This window comes from Ambystoma mexicanum, chromosome 2q (assembly GCF_040938575.1).
Source record: "Ambystoma mexicanum isolate Mex_15411 chromosome 2q, UKY_AmexF1_1, whole genome shotgun sequence".
NCBI classification, from domain to species: domain Eukaryota; kingdom Metazoa; phylum Chordata; class Amphibia; order Caudata; family Ambystomatidae; genus Ambystoma; species Ambystoma mexicanum.
This window is the reverse complement of record NC_090924.1, coordinates 242,474,710-242,490,545: the sequence shown is the minus strand read 5'-3', so window position 1 is coordinate 242,490,545 and position 15,836 is coordinate 242,474,710. Positions and strand designations below refer to the sequence as shown.

The window sequence follows — 15,836 nt, the reverse complement described above, 5'->3', positions numbered from 1 at the left end:
CGAACACGGCAAAATTCCAGAAAGCTCCAAGAGCTCAAAAGAGGCCTAGCAAACTCAACAAAGACCAGTTTCAACTAGCATTATAGTGAGCAGTGATGTCTAGCATATCACGTTGAAGACACTGAACATTAATTTCCAAGACGATATTTGAATCCCTAAAGTGATATGATGCATATACCTTCATTGCATTGTACACAGCAGCGTAGTGCATAAATAATAATTGAAATAACACGGACAAAAGCGCTGTGGATTTACATACATTACAAGGGCTGTCACAGCAACACGGTCATGTAGGTGTGACAATGCATAACACATCAGTGTCGGAGTTGCAGCAATTAAATGTCAGACAAAAGTAAAGAAATAACACCTACACTTGTACAGCAATGTCAATAGCACAGCAGAATCAATAAAGCTGAGCTATATCAAAACAAGACAGGGACAGACTGTCAATTCAAAACCAGCAATAACAGTTAGGGGATCTTGAGGATGGATTACACATGCAGAATGGCTGAGGTGCATGGATAGAAAACGGAAAGTTTGATCCTGTTTCAGCGCAGATACAATATTGTTATCACAGCAGTCTACAGAAAAAGAAATCTGCATATCTTATGTAAAACTACCAGCTCAAAATGTCATCTGAGGGTATGAGTGGGGATTTAAATCTAGCTCAGGACATATGTGAAACCCCTATATCCTCGAGTTAAATTCATTACCTGCACCGTCCAGAATCATTCAATCCTGAGCCATATGATGATCAAGGACGGTGGTGGCAAGAGTGGGTGATTGAATTTGAGGGCTTCATGAGAGCACTAGGAAATGAGAATGTTCCAAACAAATTAGACATATTTATGAATTTGGTGGGAGTAGAAATGAGGAGTGTCATAAGAACATTGACAACAACTGAGGAGAGAACATCGTACCAGCTCCTTCTTGCTGCTCTAGAGGAACGCTTGATAATTGCTCCTAACAAAGATTATGAATATCTGTTTAACCAATGCAGAGGCCACAGGAGACAATTGCACAGTTTGTATTACGATTGCAAGAGAAAGCAACCTATTGTGAATTCGCGAAAGCAACCTATTGTGAATTCGCAAAGTTTGATGATGAAGAAGCTATTAGGTTAAGAATAATTGAAAGCTGCACACCGTCAGTGTTGCGGAGACATCTTCTAAGAGTGCCCCTCTCATTGAAAGATATTCTGGAATTGGCGAGAATGTATGAACGACTTCAGAAACAAGCAGCAGATATGGAAAGTGACTGCATCTGAAGCCAGCCAGTGTCTCCAACTTCCAATGTGCAAAAACAGTCCCGGAAGTGGTGATGGAAGGCTGTGTTGTAGATGTGGATTTAGGTTTCCACACAAAGGTTGATGCCCGGCCATTGGTCGAAGATGTGTGGAATGTGGTCAGAGAAATCACTTTTTGGTCATGTGTAAAGAGAGAACATCTCTATTGTCGACCTGTGGAACTGATGCCCAGCCAATATTGAATGGGAAACAATGCGTAATGATGGAGTGTTCCGAGAATGGGGAGGTGAGCAGGAGGAAACAAAGGGGGAAGGATGTGGCCATCCCAGATCGAGGACTAATGGTTGGAAGAAAGTGGCTATCTCAGGAAGAGACCCTAAGAAGTCACCGAAGGAGTTCCCATAAAGCGACGGGATGTGTTCTCAGTGAAAGAATGGTCAGCTACCAAGGAAAAGACTGTTTCCCAGGGTGTGAAAATTATAATTGTGTAAATGGAGAGGAGGATGGTGACAATGAAAGGGAAGTAGTGAAGTGGAACAGAGTTTGGACAACTGGTAAGAGGAAAGTTGAGGAACATGAGGAACATTTGATGGATGGGGATGAGAGCATGTAATGGGGTCAAAGGCAGCAAAGGAAGATGGTCAAGAAGATGGACCTTAATGATGAGTCAGAGCCTCTCTTTGTGACCAATGTTAAAGGGCCCGTGGTCATTGCCAGGAGAGATGAAGTGGCTGGGGATCCATTCTTTCGTGCATTGTTTCAAGATGATTCAGGTGGGGAAGAAGCATATGAAGAGGTGCATGAGGAACGGGGAAATGAAGAACCTGTTGATGTCATGTCACTTAAAGACTGTGGACATTCTCCACCTTGTGTGGCTGGTGAGGGAAGTCAGGGGACAGTCAATACTCGGCTCCAGAGAAATACCCATAAACCTGGACATCTGATTGAGCAAATGTAGAGGTGATCTTGCTGGACACATGGGGAATGAACTTATATGATAAGCAAGGGGGGATGTTGTGGCTTGTAGAATGTGGAATGAAGAGAGAATAGAACAAGAATGGGTATGCAAGGAAAAGGAGTGAAGAGCATGCAGTTAAGATGGAACAGTAAAGGATTATAGATGTGTATCCGGTCTCAGTGTATTATTGAAGGTATCCAGATTATATGATGAAGATACACAACACCATATAAGCGTGTGCATAAGTAAAAACAAAAGGATCTAACAAAAGGATCCAAGCACGCTGAATCTGTTGGAAAAGGGAATGGAATAGAATAAAGAAAGCATTCTTAATTCTAGGCAGCCCTACAGATAAGAGGAAGAGGTGTTATCAGCCACTTGTACTCCCCAAAAATAGGCAAATACTCAGAACAGATAAAAATAGGGAGTTAAAATACTCCTGACAAAAAATAGGAAACCAACACATAGGAGTCTATGCCCCCACCCCAGACACCCCCTGCTTTCATCCACATATCTCCATGGATATATTTGGACCAGTGATGCCTGTACTGCCACAGGAAGAAACTTGTATTGTTACTGCCTGATCTGAAGAGGTAAACGTGTATCCTAACTAGGTGCAAAGACATTTTATTACAGGAACATGTTTGTACAGTTAAAACAGATTTGCGTCGCTTCTAAAATACTGCCATTGGGCATGGGACTTACTTTTTTACGCCATAAAAAATAATTTTACTGCCAACTTTAAAAAATAGTGAGTGAAATACTCCCAGTTCAAATTCTTATCCGTATCACTGATTCTAAGATTACTTATATTTATGTAATTGTTTTTTTTATAACGCGCTTAATTCCTGAGTTTGGTTTGTAAGTGCAGATTGGGATTCGAACCTCTATTGCTCTGTGTGGTCTTGCTTCCAAGACCAGCACGTTGCCCCTATAATGTGAAAGGGTTGTTGACATCAGCACTAAAGAGATGTGAATGTCCACGTGATCTGAACATGAAATAGCAGCATGCACTGTGTATTGTTTAGGCAGCCTATCTGGTAAAATAGGCAGTGCAGTGCATGCCCTATCGGGTAATGAGGTCATTTTCCAAAAAGGCGTTGGGTGTCTGGCAGAGCACCTTGTACTTCGTTTATTCCAGGGTTGGGAAGCCAGCAAAGGCTATTTAGTGCCAGTATGGTGCGTCGATTGGGGCTTGAGAAGTTGAGACAGGTCCCAGCACATACTTGTTTTTCATGTCTCTTCTGTGCAGTGCCGCAGGGCATAACCCTGTGCTTAATTGCGTAAACTGTAAATTCAAACGTTTCTAATGGTCGTGTTTTACTGTTGTCTTAAACCGGAGTGCATACTCGCAACACCTAATCAATCTTTAATGTATGCCTCCGGTTTAGTTTCCAAAGTTGCTTACGTTTTTGGCAATTATGCTATGTTCTGCACAATAAGAAGCAGCAGGCCAATTTTACCCTTCTAATGCCCACATCACCGAAACTCTTGTTAGTTTACACTTTTCTACAAGTGCTTTTTTATGACCATGAACATCGTTGGCATCCCTACTGTTATGTATGTCGACTGTCATCACGTTTCAAAATGCATCTTCGTTGCACTCACTTCATATCAATGGTAGATCCTGGATTTGTAGATGTCCTCTTTTGTATACTAATTATTTTCTGCTGAGATCTTTGCCTGATCATGTCTTATTGAAGATCTCCCTTAAGTTATTTTGAACGTTCACTTTGTACATTAGGAAACTGATGGTAACCTATATCTGTCTTGGTTCAAATTTTGTGTTTGTGGTTTTAAAGGGGCTAAAACTATGTTAGTGAAATTACATTGAGGTCTTTTCACACGACTGTCACCTTTAGCAGTATTTTCAGTATGCTGAGCAGGAAAACAGGATGGCTTTCCTCAAAGTTAATTGTCATTGTGTAATTCACTCTGTCTGTGAAATCAGCTTAACAAAAATTGAAGTATGAAGTTGCTGTTCCAATTAATATTTTCTTTTTCTCTAAGTATGCTTGTAAAATGTTCTAAACAAAACCCTAAGGTTTATTACAATCAAACCTAGTCTGGTTAAATGGGGAGAGTGTGGCTTCAGGGAAATTATGTGGATTATGCCCAACCCAACTTTGAGCGATCATCTTCCACGGCCCGCCCTCAAAAAGCTGGAGAGCCATTGGCACTGTGACCATCCACTGTTGGTTCTCAGTTAATCAGCTAAACAAAAAGGCTAGCCAAGCAAGAAGGTTAGTCTTCTTGCTTGGCTAGCCCTTTGTTTAGCGTGGTCAGCTGCTTGGTGACAAACACATTACCAGCACTACTTTTGCCTGTCTTCCAAAATATAGTAACCCAAAATGCCTCCACCAGACCTGCTGTATGAGTGATTAGAAGAGCTCTGAAAGAGGTGATGGACATTTGAGACTCGAGATGCCCAAAGTCGATTGGGTGGGAGAGCTGAAGGGTTAGTCTGAAACACCTCACCAGTTGCAAGGTGTTACTAAAGACTCTAGAATAGCCGAGAGCCTGAAAATATGTTACCTAATTGCTGAGAACAGGGGGAACACATTTGCAGATCTGATGAACAATGCTAACAAAAAATGCAATGTCTGTTATGGCAGTTCTCCAAGCGAACTTGGTTTAATTCCCTAGGTTACTTGTTCAGCAACCTAGGGCAGGAAGCAGGGTGGTTTTCATGATGTTAGACCCCCACAGTAGTCGACCTTCACCAATGAAACATGTAAGGTTACTGAAAGAGACAATGGTTGTAGATATGCAATGGTAACTTTGTCGACTCCAACAGCTGAATCCTTTTTTGTCTAGCACTGCTATCCAAAGAGGTTTGTTTTTTAAGTTCGTGTACTGTCCACTTCTTCAGTCCTGCCGGTGTTAGGTAGTAGATTTAACTCTTTCAGAATCCCAGCACTAGATTGATCCAGCCCAATGGACTTGTTTGCTTTGTTGGCAAGGTCCCATTTAGACGGGTTTGCACACGCTCAACAATATGTTGAGAAAACACAAGCAACAATGAATTATAGTTTTAGTACTTCACTCCTCCTTTTCTATGATCATGTATTTCTCCCAAACTCTTATACTCAACAGATTTGCTCCTTTTATAGTTCCCTTTTACAGTGATAGGTTGTTGCCATATCCTCTAAACCTTTTGGGTATGAAGATTACATTTTAATTATGTGGCTGATCTACCTTCTCCTTTTTCCTCCTCCATTTCTCTTCCAGTTTGTGTTTGTCAAGGTGTCTTCGATGGCTTTTCCATTGATATGAATGTTTTCACTGATCTAAACCTGAAAAGCATTGGGTGACTATGTGGTGCTAGAGTTGGTTAAGATTTCAACTGGGAGGCACTGTCACATTCTTGACAAATGTCTGGATTTTGTTGAAGTTTTGTGTCGCAGGGAATTTTTGCACTAAGTAAGATTTTCTATTTATTTTCTATTCCCTATGTAGAGCCTCCCTATAATCTTCTTTCAAATTCATGCTTTTAGCCTCCATCTGTGGGTTGCTCGCAATTTACCAGCGCCTAAAAGTGATGTGCATACAGCTATGTAGAGACCTCTCTGACTACAGTATAATCAATATCATTTGTACACTGCGTGAGTCCTTGTAGCATTTCAAAGCAGGTAGGGCTCTGCACCTAGGCACAAGCCATCAGCATTGTAACCAGTGACCTGCCATTTTCTGATAGAATAACACCTGGCTCCACAAGAGAGACCAATGCTATAACTCGCTGTGTGTGTGTAACATAGCTAGTGTTCAGTACTGCAACTGAAGACCGAAGAAGAGAAAATGATGTGCTGTGAAAATGCACTGGTGTCTGTCACTAGGGAGCATGGCACTGAAACTCTGCCGTGGGCATGCCCCGGGCCCTCCACAACGGCTCTGCATGTTGCGATCCACTGGATGGCTGGTAGAGAGACGGAGGCAACGCCCGCGTGTCGTCTTGGATACTTGCTCTTTGGGTGAGGGCTTCGAGCAACCAGTGCCTGTGCTGAAGACCATGATCTCTGCTCCCTGGCATTCACAGGCACGTCTCAAGCAGCCACAATCCTCCTCCGAATGGGGCACATTACATCTTTGCCACAGATCGAATGGTTGAGGGTACTAAATAAAAAATAATTAACTAAGCCATTCGTTTTAGCTGTTGTATGATGAAAACATTTTCTAAGTTCATGAACACAGACACACTTGGGGAGATATATCGAGGGGAAAGCACTGTGGAGGGGGTGCAGGGGCGATATATGAATGTGTGGATTGATGAATGAGAAGGTGGGAGGATGTGTGAATGGCAGAGGATAATAGATGAATGCATATGAATTGAATGAAAGTGAAAGGGCATATGATGCTATTAGGATGGATACAGAAGCATGATATGGATGAATGGAATTATTGAATAAGCATGTAGGCGTGGATAAATCGGTGCATGCGGATGGGCATCCAACGTGCGCGTGAGTAGCAGTGAATCAGTGAGTGTGATAATAACAGTGCAAAGCCGACTGCAGAGCCATGTCCCACGACCCCATTTTTGAGCATGCGCGACAGCACGCAAGGATATGCGATTGACTCCTAGGTGTCCCCTTAAATAAAGCTTGCAATGTGACGGGATGCTAGAAGTTCTTTCAGAGCAGCCCACCTTCCCAGTTTTACAGTTTAAATATGTGGAGAGAGTGACGGCTGTGTTTCATTTGGTAATTCTCCCTGCAGCTTTGTCCTAGGCGGTACGCAGGTGACACTGTGTCCTAGCCGCATAGTGGCAGAGGCAGCTTTTGGTGCTGGGGGCAGATGGCTGCTCAGTGGGCATCTGCATTCTAAATTGTTCAAGGTGGGTGGGTGCTGTTGAACATTTCCAGTGAAAGGGCATTCATGTTTACCTTAGTGCGAGACTGAGCATAGCCAGGAACACCCAAGTAATGTAGGGATGAGCTGAGGGTTCTCCCTGAATTTTCATTTTTAAATAATGGATTAAAGTGGTGCATTTTAAAGCAAATTTTTTGCGAAATATGGTATGAAGCCATGGGCTTAACAATCGGCCCAGTCGAATAACACATAAAAGGATCCAATGAAGGCTAGGTCACCAACAGTACGCAGAAGCGTGTGACCAATTTCTTCATGATGCCTAAATCCACTGTATATCTCAGCATTGCCACTGTAAAAATGATCGCTGGTGTTGCACCCAGCATTGCCATAAGGGTCATGTTTTGCCCACAATATACGTAGGAACAGTTATCTGCAATGGGGATCCCAGAGAGCGACAATAGCTTGGTCACAAGAAACACCCTGTGCAGTTCTTTCGTCTGGGAACTACCATCTCCCAGAATACGCCACAAGGTAGGGGCCTGATTGTAGAAACAAGCAGTGGGGGTGTTCATTGACCAGTTTTCTAACACCCAAACTGGGAGATATGCTGCACCCAGCAGAAGAGACTGCAAAATGCTGTGGAGCCATTGTCCGTGACTGGGGGAATCCCAAGTTGGCGCATTACATCATAGATACCCTTAGAAACCTCAGTTGTGGGCTAAAAGTGAACACCTCACAGACTAGAAGAGATGTGCACTGGTTAGTCAAAGAGCGCATTTTATTCAAACCCATGGCCATCGCACACAAGTGCCTTTCCCGCACTGCCCCCCCCTATCTATCTGAGAAGATCACCCTGATCACATCTGCTAGACCCATTATGACGCACCATTTCAAACGGATCTAGTGGCACAGCGAGTAGAGCGCTCGCTTTGACATCCGTGCAGAGCCTGCTAACGCAGGTTCGAATCCCGGCGGGGCCAATCTCAGCCTTTCATCCTTCCGAGGTCGATAAATGAGCACCACACACCGTGGGTAATAATAAGCAGCGCTCAGATACCTGAGGGTTTGTAGCGCTATATAAAAGCCTAATTATTATCTATGTTCCCACCTTCAAAAGAGCAAAAGCGGGAGGATCCAGCTTCCTACACTTAGTACCCAAAAACTGGAACGCCCTGCCCACGTCACTCAGAAATGAAGCATCATACACAATCTTCCGTAGATCGCTTCAAACTAAACTCTTCAATTAATTAATGTTCTTTATACCTTCCGGCTCTCATCTTAAATGTTAAAACTCTTTTCTAAGAACTGCCTCTGCGGCTGACTTTGCTCTTCTGTTACAACGTACCCATCATCTGAACATGTTCCACTGTAACCAAAGAACACATTGCCAAACACACCATGTAACCTGTAATTTATCTTGTGTTTTTTGCAATTTTTGTTCTGCTATATTTCTTTGCTCCCCTCTCGCAACTAAGTAAGACTTCTGTAACAGCGCCACGATGCCCCAGGGCCGCTTTGTGCGCTTTATAAATGCAAATAAATAAATGATTGATCCACCAAATGGGCAACCCAGATACCAATCGGTGGAGAGATGGTAAGAGGGAATGAGGTCATCACGAGGTTAACTAGTCCCAGGGATTTAAAACCAAGGACCCTAGACGAGAACCAAGCAGAGTTCATTGCACCAGAGCCCCTTTGGGTACGAAAGGAGCTGAGAAACTTCTGTTTGTGTCTTGGACCTGGAGGAAGCAGATGCGACTGCTGATGCTCCTGACACAAGGGGAGGCTTCTGGAAAGGAGGACTCCAGGAAGGACTGCTTCCTGGAGGAAGGCTCCTCCTCTCCTAGCCTTGAGAGGCCGGAATGAGAGGGGCCATTGCTGTTAGTATAGGGAAGCCCTGGAAAGGGAAGTCTGACCTTAAGGCCAGCTCAGACTCTCTCCACTCCTTGGGCTAACTGGAAAGCCAAAGCCTGGGGCTTTCCACCTGCTGCCCCGGGGGAAGATGAGCAGTCCTGGGCTCTGGCATGAGGGAGGCAGGCCAATGAGAGGGGTCTGTTATGAATACTGTCCTCAAAGCCTAGGAGGGTGGCTTATTGCGAGACCTGTAACCAATGGATAAGAAATGCCTGTTGTCAATGTTGCTACAAATGCCCTAGGGGAGATACCTGCTGCCAATCCTGCGCCCAAAAAGGTCTATCGGAAAGGCTTACAGACGACGATCCTGTGCTCTTATACAGAGGAGACTGGAGAAGAGTGAAATCCAATAAAGGTTGAAGATGTGCCAAGGCCTAGGAGAGGGAGGCTGGGTTGAATGCTGAACTCAAAGCTTGGGAGGGGGTGGTTGAAAATCTTGATACATAAGGAGCACGTTTTTTTATTTTCTTTATTCTATTATTTTGCACTAGAATAGGGATGGACTTGGAAGGGTAGGTTTAGGATCCCTCACTTTGGCCAAACCCTTGGAACCTTTGTGTTACTATTACAGGAAGGCTACAGACTCCTTAAATTTGATTGATTTACATAATTTGGACATTTCTTTGTAGATTAGGATGCTCTGGAGGGGCAAGGACTTGTTAGAATAAGTTGTGGACCTCCAATTTGATATCAAGAGGAACACCGACTATTGTTACGGAAATTAAGAGCTGTTGATTGCATTCATGACGTTTATCATTGCCCGAGGTCCCCACACCACCTTTCACACAGAATGTATTTTGTATTGTATGTGGGCACATAAAACGCTAATCTAGCTAAGGAGCAAACCGAGCGCTGTATAATGTTGGTTGAGGAGTACAACAAAAGAGAACACCAGACCAAGAGGGAAAAAGTTCTGTGGTTTTCTCCTGAGAGACGGAGCTGAGGGTCCAGGGTGTTTGCCAGGTAATCCCTGAATAGCAGTATCTGTAGTTCCTTCCTGAGCTACAGGAGCATTTGGGCCATCCTAACTGCAATAGGAATAGTGTTCTAGTAGCTCGTGCTTATCATGAAAACGCTGTATCCTGTTTTATTTCTTGGTGCGCCAGTTTTGTCTCGAGTCTTGTTGCGGTGCCCTGCTGAGCCAGTGAGTTTTGTGGTGCAGGAGCCAACATTTGGCCAGTGGTTGCTGTGCATGTGATGTACAGTATCCTGCCAGAATTAAATACCTGTGCAGTTCTTTTAGGACAGGGGGAGATGTGGTTATATTTCTTTGATCCTGTAAGCAGGCGTGCACCGGTATATGTGTGGCCAAGTTGTTGGCGAGAAGGGCATTGCTTCTGTCGAGGGGTGCAATTACTAGACCTTAGGGCATGGTTCTGAACTCCTCTGGTGGGAGGAAAGGTTTTATGTTCTGGATGAAAGCTGACTGATGCCAGGCAGACTTTTTGTTTTTAGTTATTTGGTGCCGAAAGGAGGGGTCGCCATACATGGTGAAAGTGATTTGGCAGTTGGGACCAGATGAGGAGTGAATCCATGTCCTTTTCCCACCCTTAAATGATATCCCGTTCAGCTGGATAGACTAATTAAACCATCCATGCGTTGATGTAAGCAAGGCCCTCTTTGATGTGGGATGTCTTTTGCAATGCTCACTTTTGTGGCACAGCTGTGTATCATATACATATTGGTTAAATGATATGTTTGCATCAAAGGGAAGATATCCATGCAGCTCCATATGGAGATTGAATATCAAAATGGGAAAATGGAGCCACATGTGTCTCCTTTTATGCATTGAAAAATAATTAAATTACAGAAGTGCTATGAACTACTACAGTACACTGTGCATTACTTTCATTATTCCATCGATATGAGGTTGGATAGGGAAAAAAATACAGCCCACTCTATTGCTGGAATACTGCCAATTCTATTCCAGAAATACTGCTACCACTGGCCCAGTGGTCGTTTTTAAAAAATGTTTTAATTATTAAATACCTACCACAGTGGTGGTGGTTACTACCAGTGAGATTTCACCCAAAAGATCCACCAGACAGAGCGCTAAATATCTCCAGGAGAAATTCATGCCTTATGTTCCCCGCCGGTCACTGCGTTCAGCCTAGGCTGATCTGTAAATGGTGCCCATGTACAAACGGGCCCGAGTCGGAGGACGCGCCTTCTCTGTGGCATCGGCAGAGTTGTGGAACAATCTTCCTAGGACCATAAAGAAAATCCCCAACTATTTAGCCTTTAGAAAGGCTGTTAAAACTCACCTCTTTTAGTATTTCTCTGGTTCTACCTGGATCTCCTCACTCCAGCGCCATGATACCTTCGGGGGACCGTGCGCTTTACAAGTAGATATAACAAAACAGACAGACATGAGGCACTCATGAAACTTGTAAGGAAGGAAATCGCTGAATAAGCAGCATATTTTTATTAAGAGAATAGGTAGCCTATTTTATTCCTAAAGCAATCTCATAGAAATTACACATCCAGAGGTCTCAAGGTGCCCCATATCAGGAACAAGTAGCGCATCCATTCCTGTTTCTCACTTTGGCTCCTTAGGCAGTTCTCCTTAGGCAGTTCTAGGTAAAGTACTACAAGTCACAGAATGTAAAGCAAAACGTGTTTTAACCGTTCCACGCTAGCAGTGCTCCGCTTCCACAGGTTTCTCCGATTGCAATCCAAATCCAATCGCTGCAGGAACTGCGTGTCCGCTGTCGCCTCCGCTAGCAAAAAGGGATTGAATGAGCCAATCCATCGAACATGGAGCGGTTTTAGAGCACTGAACAGGGACAATATTCTCTGAAAACAAGCATTTAAGGCTTGGGGTGTTTGCATGTTTACAACTTAGTCCCACTTTGCAAAAAAAAAGAGCACATTCCAACAGTGTATTTATTTATAAATAAACTCCCCTCCGTACAAACCACTGTGAACGCCTCTCTGCTCAAACACTTCCGTAAAAAGAAAACTTCCCTACCCATTGCTAAAATGACTGTCGTACGGTAATGAGCCTGTGCAGCCAGGAAGCCCTAAACCAGCATGAGACCAGCCCTTCTTTAAGGCTGCAGGTCAGTCTGCTCTGTTCAATAGCCAATCTGCCTACCTCCCGCCCCCTTTCTACTGAAACTACTCCAACCTTGACCTTCTCCAGCAAGAGTAAATCAGGATATTTGTTCTATAAATGGATGCAAAGTGAAAAGTAGCGGATGAGTCGCCCTGATCCCATGAAAACCAGCAAACGTCCAAACCCTAGTTACTCAATATAAATGTGTGCTCCCCACTGCCACCCCTCTCCTCCAAGTATGGACTGGAGTCCAAGATGCACATGTTCAACAGGCAGTTTGGAGGATTTACTGCTCTTTCTCCTGATGTGTCACAGGATTAAGGATCTGCAGAGGAAGTCGAAAATAACCTATTTAATTGAAGATAATGTTTGATATTGTGATGATGCTATGTCTCGGCTATTGGCTGTCGGAGACGATAAAATGATCTATGCAATCTACACATTTGTGGAAGCAGCTTTGATGTTCGATTTTCAGTTTCCATTTGTGTAGGAAGGTAGGGTAATATATTGTAAGCATTTTTAAATATCTAATATTGGAAGATCAAGGTTCTAGTCAAAAGTGCTCATTTCCTGTAGATTGTGATATGATTTTTAAACTTCGTTATTTTATCTGTAATGTTTATGGTTTTTTTTTAAAAAAACTGTTGTGGGTGTACCGTTTTTATAATATTAATGGAGACAACTGCATAAAATATGAATTACCTTACCTGAAAGCTGACACTACACAAAGTAATATTTTGGCCAGGCTGACAATTGACACACATCTGAATTTAGCCAATCAAATAATTGTTTAATATCTTTTTCACCATGCCAATGTTTACTTTAAAACCATTTTGTAAATCTGAACCAATTTGTATCAACACTTGTGTATAGGCGTGTTATAAATGCCATATATCAATTGTTTCATTGTTTGCCTCCATTTCGATTGTCTTACAGAAATGGACACACTTTTAAAACTGAACATGTGGCGCGAAGCTTGCATAAGACATCCTTTCTGAATAATCTAGAAGAAAATGAAAACTCCAGACCTCTGCAATTTTCTAAAAGTAAAGCAAGTCACCGAAAGTGGACAGTGGGAAAGTCCATGGGCAGCGAGCATCAGCAACCTTTGTGGAAAGTTCTTCCGACAAGTATTATTTTAATGGGGATTTTGCTTTGGTGTTTTCTCAGGAAAGAAACTGAGGTTGACAAATTGCTGCACACACCCGTCCCAGAACTGTCTGAGCAGGATGACAATGATGTACAAACTGACAAAGCGAAAGAAACCTAACACATTCTTTCCAGGGATGGGCTGCTGCGAGCATTCATGACAATCACCTCATGCAGTTTCCGAAAAGCATATAGGTTTTCTGAATGCATATTTTTTGCAGATTGATTTTGGTGGGTCTACCTAAACAAACTGTGTCCCACACCAATATTCATCATACAAGGTTCCAGATACAGCTCTGAAGAATGGATAACAAAAGGCATATACAGATCAGCAGAAGTCCAAAGATGAGGTTCAACAGGACCTGCTGAGGATCCGTCCACCGAGCGATCTAGGATTTAGCTTATAATATATTCTCCCATAAGTCAATATGTGACTGGAAAAATAATTATTATAAAGGCAACTTAATTCAGACTACTGTGGTGTTTTAATTTGCAGTTTAATGCAATCTAGTGTTTTTTCTTTTACTGTTTATTGGTTACTGAGCTGTACCTTAAATGCCTTAACATGTTCTTATGGTTTCTGCGTTTGACATGCTGAACATTTTTCAATGGTTACTTGATTAGCATTATGTGTTGTTATAATGTAATTCAATATAACATTTCACCATGGACAGGCCAGGCCAATTTGTTCATCCCATCTACATGTTACTAATGAGGTAGAATGTGATTGGTCTGTGGCATTGCAGCCAATTCACCCAAACCCCGCCTTTGAATTTGCACAAATACATGGGGCTTTACTTTGTTTCACCATTATTGTTACTATATTGTTTAAAAGTAACATTGTATCATCGCCGTGTTCCTTGAAAAACTGAGCACGAACATTTAAGGCACCCTATTGTATATAGCTTCCCCATAGTGTGGCATACACCAAACTGTGTGTGGGGTCACGTGGTAGTAGTCCTCCACATACTCCCCTTTTTCTCAATTTAGCGCAACAAAGAAATACTGACCAACTAATTTGTACTTTATTACTTGGTAATCATACACACTGTACCTGTGTTGAATTTCAACCAGATATATATCTTTGCATCAAGTTCAAGAGGATTTCTTTTTGAATGGAATTATGTTCAACAGCCTATAGCTTTTGATGAACCTAATATACATTGTACTACAGCAACAAAGTTATGGAGTTGCGTTTTTTGTTGTATTTTATTTATTCTGTTTACTCACTGGACTAGAGGGCTGGATGGAAGGAGGCGTTTGGAGGATATTTCATCAACTCCTGGAGTGATATAATCTACGTACAAAGATGGAACTATTTTAAAGCACAACTAATATCCTACTTCAGCAATGAAAAGTGATGTGGGCAGGATAACTGGGGAGTTGAATCCCGCACTTCATGTTCCACTGACAGAACAAGTTTTGTAATCCTAGATTGGGAGCATGTGATGTTATTGGTGGAGGACAGGACAGGATTTGAAAAAAGCGAAATTATTGATACAGAGTAAAGTTAACACTTGATCTAAAATATAAATCTGCAAAGTAGAAAAGAACAATGTTGAAGAATGAGAAGACTTAGTTTGCGCTTTCAAGGTCACGTTTTGGTAGGATTGTGTTTTCCAAGCCTGGAAATAATGTACAGCACTGGAATGATGACTGAAATGAGGTGAACTTAAATGTAACTTTTTCTTTTGATTTTCATTTTGGTTACCATTGTGTGTTTTTGATTCTAGTCCTCTTGCGGTTCAGTTTCAGAATTTGAGACTGCCATGCTCTTTCTGGCATCTTTGTGCATACATTTAATTGTAAAACACATTTCAACCTCACTTTCATCACTAAAATGAGCAGAGACCACAGGGGACGCAACTCATTGACACAGTTCAAAAAGGTTTATTGGGGGTTTCAAACGAAAAGGTTCATTAGGGGGTTTCACACACGTGGGCCAATTCAAAATTAGGGGTTACCTGGTGGACAGGTCAAAACAAAGTCCCATTGCTTCCCCCCCCCCCCCCTGCAGCCTCTGTGGGTCGTTCCCCAATGTCAATTAGTCCCAAGCAGATGTTGCCCTGCCTCTTGATGGAATCTCCTTGTGGGTACATATAGTTGGTGGCAAACTATGGAGGATGTTTAAAATTCGTAGGCTCTTTGATCAATAAAATAGACTAATTAGAACTTGAGGCGGACTGCAGGGGAAACTAGAAAACTGAGGCACATTCATGGTTTTCTTCTGATGTTATGGATTTCATATTAGTATATTCTGGCTCCCTCTCTTTATAAACATCATTTAAACTAATATGTTTTCATACTGGGATTTATGATGTGTTCTGCATTTGTATGGTATTACAGGCGCACAGGATTATCTGAAAGATATGGGGTGTGGGGTAGGTTGGGGGAGAGTGGGAAAATACAAGAGATTGGCTGTTGTATTGATGCACACATAGCAGCACTACGTATAGATGCTCTGTGTTGAAAGCAGAGGCTTTTGTGTTAAAGGGGACCCTTGACTGTCTGTCATTGGCCAGGACTCTACTATCTAGGTTGGTTGTAGAGATGCAGTGTTCTGGTGTCTTCTGGGAAGGCTGTTCAATTGCCAAGTGTAGCTGACTTAGTTTATATGAGTATTCTGTGTTGTCATGTTCTTTTGAGCGTGTTAGTGCAGGTAGCAACCAGAGACCTCGATGCCAGGTTGTTGCGGGAAGCAATCT

General features: G+C 42.6%; 1 long non-coding RNA gene across 1 annotated transcript in view; it reads left to right on the top strand.

Annotated features, from left to right (window-relative positions):
* The window catches only part of LOC138569327 (uncharacterized), a 41,999-nt gene extending 28,945 nt beyond the window's left edge, over positions 1-13,054 (top strand). Inside the window, exon 3 of the long non-coding RNA XR_011303212.1 lies at positions 12,919-13,054. This is a non-coding gene — a long non-coding RNA (uncharacterized lncRNA). The remainder of the gene's footprint in view (positions 1-12,918) is intronic.
* The last annotated feature ends 2,782 nt before the right edge of the window (positions 13,055-15,836 follow it).